This window comes from Taudactylus pleione, unplaced genomic scaffold, assembly GCF_031769625.1.
Source record: "Taudactylus pleione unplaced genomic scaffold, aTauple2 ptg000372l, whole genome shotgun sequence".
NCBI classification, from domain to species: domain Eukaryota; kingdom Metazoa; phylum Chordata; class Amphibia; order Anura; family Myobatrachidae; genus Taudactylus; species Taudactylus pleione.
In genome coordinates, this window is record NW_028284773.1 from 12,582,819 (window position 1) to 12,588,155 (window position 5,337).

The following is a 5,337-nucleotide window of genomic DNA, read 5'->3' on the forward strand; positions in this document are numbered from 1 at the left end:
CGTGGTTGGTCAGCTGAATAAATTATTGCAATATTTTGGAACTAACAATCCCTGTATTCAAAGGAATTACAATTTGAAAAGTAAGTGAGTGCCAAGTTTGTATAATTTTTTTATGTAGATGGTGTGGTCACATACCAAGGGCACCCCAGGTGGTTGAGTACTGTGGATTAAGCCATTTTGTGAGTGACAGCAATCTCACGCTGTGAGAGTTCTGAATCTGTAGTTAACCACAGAGTTGATGGCATACCATATCTGTATTGCGCGAGGAACACGTCCATTAAGGCATAAGCCTTAATGATGGTAATTTCATTGCTTTTTTTAGTTTGAGTGGCAGAAATTCAGTAGGTTTTGTGAAAATTCAGATCATGTCTAAGAAGCCTTAATGGGACATGTGAAACCATAAAGTTTTTTGTCTATGGAATATATATATATATATATATATATATATATATATTGTGTATATATGTGTATATATATATATATATATATAACGAAAGGAGAGAGCGGCACTCATGGGACATCCAAAAGAAGACTCATAACACAACAGTGTAGTTGATTCGACGTTTCAGTCAGTGAAAACTTTTATCAAGAACACGGAAATAAACAGTGTGCATACCTTTATAGGACTCTACTCGTGTAGTGATGTGCTGCATCCGCCCCTCCTGCGGAGTGCCAGCTTTGAATTGACTGTTTGTGTTCCAGTTGTTGTTCCACTATTTGTGCAGATCGTTGGCTTGCAAGGCACCTTATTCCATTTAACCCTTTCTTTATCTGGACTTTTTTTAGTGAATGTGATCACCTGTTTGGACATTCTTTTGGAATTTCTTGATCAGAATTTTGCTAATTTTTTATTTACAGCATATCATTTTTGTTGGTGCAACTATTCTAGACGGGCATCTGCACCATACATACATTTTCTGACATGCTATAATTGTGCATTTATACACATCACAATAACATGTCACAAACTTACACCAGTAATATCCATACTCCTGCTGATGGTAGTTGTTTTTTAAATCTTCAACTTCCCATTGGTGATGTTCTTAGCTTCAGCGAATCAGAAGCTGAAAATCTCTATTTCAAAGATACACTGTTAAATACAACAGGATTAGACTCTACTGATAATCTGTACCATTCCCTATCACCTTATCCGATTATCATAAGGAAAGGAAAACACCCAGAGGTTTCCGGATAAAAAATGTCCCAACGAGAGGAAGAAACAATGTTGAATTTTGTAGGAGATGGGTGGCAGTTTTAAATAAATGCTCCCTGGACCTGATTCTTCTTGTCATTGAAGAATCAGGCAGGGAGTTAAACTGCATCAAAGAAAAAATTTAAACTTTTGAAACTACACACAAATCGGTCTTTTCAAGTGATGTTTCTACAGATTGCGTTACTAAATTGAATATTCAAATGAATGAATAAAAAAAAGAACATAAAGTATAAAAAATAAAAACTTTTCAAGGTAAACACGGACTACCAGGAACAACGGGTTTATTCCTGGACGACAGGTAGAGCCCCACCCAATCGGTCACAAAGAAACAGGTTTCATAAATTTAGAACACACGAGGACACCGATCAATCTAGTGCAGCCAATGCCTCCCAGAGTGCCACAGATAATTTTCCTACACCAGTATCCCAGAAACCCCTTTTAAGGGTGCCCACGCGTGCACAAAGAGGAGGAGGGCCCGCACGCGACGTGGTGGGCAGGGAGAAAGGGAAAGGAAAAAGACCTTACAAAAAGAGAACATAATTGTTAATTTATCTAACAGACCCATCTCCGATAGCGAAATGAGATTACTTAACAAAGGGTTATCTTTTGTGCCAACGTGCAAATTTGATAATTTCACATGGAAAAAAGATCTTTGGTATTTACACCGTAATCTTAAATTAAAAGAATTCTATGCAGGAAAGAATCTGATAATGTAATTTACTCTAAAGGGCATATTGACAAAAAGTCCACTTTTGAACCCCAATCCTTCAATGCCTCAATTAAAAGTTTCATTAGACTACTAGACCATCATGTCTTAGCAGAAACCAAAACTAGACCCATAATGTACCATAACCTTACAACAGATGAATATCGAGCACTACAGTCTTTAAGCAAAGACAAAAGCATTGTTATCCGCTCAGCGGACAAAGGGGGTGCAGTGGTCCTTCAGGACACTATTGCCTATAAAGATGAAATATATAGACAATTACAGTCCCACTTAGTTTATGAAAAATTAGAGAGTGACCCCACCAACACCTATAAACTCGAACTAGATAACATATTGGATGAAGCTGTAACCAATAAATGGATTGACACCAACACTAGTAAAAACATTAAAACCGATAAACCCTTTGTACCAGTTATATATACACTACCCAAAATCCACAAATCCTTAGAATCACCACCTGGACATCCTATCATATCCGCCAGAGGATCTTTATTCAGTACTATTTCCAAATATTTGGATTTTTATTTACAACCCCTGATTATCAGTGAACCTACATTTCTGAAAGACACCAACACCTTTCTGGAAAAACTGCGTCTGTTAAACCATCTTCCAAGTGACCTCTTGTTATGCACCATTGATGTAGTTTCTTTGTACACCAGTATCCCTCATACACAGGGCCTGGAATACATGACTACCTTTCTACAATCCAAACAGGATTACAAGGGACCTGATATAGAACTCTTTATTTCACTCCAAGAAAAAACACTCGCCAGAAACTATTTTTTCTTTGACAATTCATTTTTTGTACAGAAAAAGGGATGTTCCATGGGTTCTCATGTAGCACCCGCATTTACAAATGTATATACGTTCAATGTTGAAAAAAACTTATTTCTTCTCAATCCTGAATTCAAGCAACATCCGGTATATTTCATTAGATATGTAGATGACATTTTTGTGTTATGGTCCGGGACTATTCAACAATTTTCGACAGCTATGTTTAACATCAACTTGAAACACAAACATATCAAGTTCACCTATGAATGTAGTTCTAAATGGTCCACTACATGGATATTGATATCACTTGGACAGGGAATTCTTTTATTACAAATCTGTACACCAAACCGACTGATTGTAACACCTTACTACATGCTGAAAGTCATCATCCTACATCGTTAAAAAGAAGTTTACCTTACTCCCAATTTTTACGCATTAAGTGTACTACCAGTGACACTAAGATTGCGGAAGACGAGATGGATCGTATGATGACCAAATTCCTTAATCGAGGCTATAAGGCATCAGACTTTTTGAAAGCCAAAACCAGAGCTCTTAATTATCAGAACCATCAGGAGGAATCATCTCAGTGCAACAATAAACCACCTACAATGTTCATTACTCAGTATAACATCTCAAGCAATTTCATCAGCTCAACGGCCAAAAGACTTTGGCGTTTGGTTAATACGGACACTAACTTGAAACCACTACACTCTTCACGCATTATGATGGGATACATGAGAGGCAAAAACTTAAAAGAATGGCTTGTCCATAATGACATTTCCACTAATGGTGTACCAAGAGACGACCCTTTCCTAGCTCGTAAGCCCGGATGCTATAAATGCATAGTTTGCACAACATGCCGACATATGGAAACTGGCTCGGATGTTGTACACCCTTACTCAGGGAAACGTATTCCTATACATTAAGTTCTCAACTGTATGAGTAAATATGTTGTGTATATTATCTGGTGTCCTTGCGGCCTTGCCTACATTGGGAAAACGTCATGTACTGTGAGAATAAGGATGGCACAACATCACACGGCGATTAGACAGGCACTTGAGGGTAAAGACAATGACCAGCCGGTGGCAAGACACTTTAAGGAATTTAAACATCCCTTAGCCACCCTTAGACATAAAGTCATTGATCACATGTCGACATCAAAGAGAGGAGGTGATAGGGATAAACAGCTACTACAGTTGGAGACACGTTGGATACATAAGATGAACACATTGTCTCCACATGGTTTGAATGAGACATTATCATTTGCTTGTTTCCTTTAATTGCGTTTTTCTATAGGATAGTAGCTGGCTATACTTTCTACATTTGTTTCCTGTATTTTTCTCTCAAGATGTTATATTATTGCACTGTATGTTGGTTTAGTCTGTCTGTCTACCTACTTTGATCCATTTTATTGCTTTGCGTGTCTCTATAGCAAATGGATAGGAGGATTTTGTGTTTTGTCGTATGGTAACTTTTGACCTTTCGACCAACTTCCACTACCTGGTAGTGATCTGGTACTTACCTGATATGTTCCAAGGGGTTGAATGAGGTTCATGTAATTCCTTTCTAATTATTTTTTACAACCATACATACACTGGATAAGCCCGATCTCGTCTGACCTTGGAAGCTAATAGGTGTTTGGCCTGGTCAGTACTAGGGTGGGAGACCCCCTAGGAATACCAGGTGTCGTAAACCAATTCTCCATCGGAATATTGTATTCCCTCTTCATACTTGAACTTATGGTGACACCATGATCTCAACTACCTTAGACGCGGAACTGGTTTTCAGCCATTATTGTGGATCCGTTATCCACTCCATACTATCTGTGTTTTTACTGATCTATTTCTAGATTGATCTCGGTGCTTTTGATAAGCCAGTTTGATTGCAGTTACTCGTAGAATATATATGGATCTATACATCCTGTGTTTGATGGTGTTGTATGCGCTGTCTACACCAACAATATGCTTTATCATCATGTTTGCTGTATTTTAAATTTATGTCTTTGTTTTTATGTCTTTTGTTTTTATGTTATTTATTAACACTTTATATGTCCCTTCTGTTGTGAATCAATATCACAAGATTACAACTGGTGTAATATACTACGTGTTACACCATTTCTATACACTGTACTTGTTATATACATATGCACGAAATTGATGTTCGTTACCTAGGTTACCCATACACAATCCCGCCCACTACCCTGTGGCTGACACCGGGATGTGAGCGTCATCGGGACAGCATCACACGCCGGGCGTCATCACGTGCGCTAGGACGAGCCGGCCGCATGCTGATGACGTCATCCCCCGGAGACAGGCAGGAGGGGCGGATGCAGCACATCACTACACGAGTAGTCCTATAAAGGTATGTACACTGTTTATTTCTGTTCTTGATAAAAGTCTTCACCGACTGAAACGTCGAATCAGCTACATTGTTGTGTTATGAGTCATCTTTTGGATGTCCCGTGAGTGCCACTGTCTCCTTCAGTTGTACATCAGGTTCCCATACCTCTGAAGGCACCAGGGCGAGTATACATTTATATTGCGGAGTGCCGGCTTTAAATTGACTGTATATATATATATATATATATCTTTATATACATATGAAAGAGGAGGCACTCAAAGAT

At 38.4% G+C, this 5,337-nt stretch overlaps 1 pseudogene; it reads left to right on the forward strand.

Annotated features, from left to right (window-relative positions):
* The first annotated feature begins 4,289 nt into the window (after positions 1 to 4,289).
* LOC148508290 (5S ribosomal RNA) lies at positions 4,290 to 4,409 on the forward strand (annotated as a pseudogene).
* Positions 4,410 to 5,337: the final 928 nt, after the last annotated feature.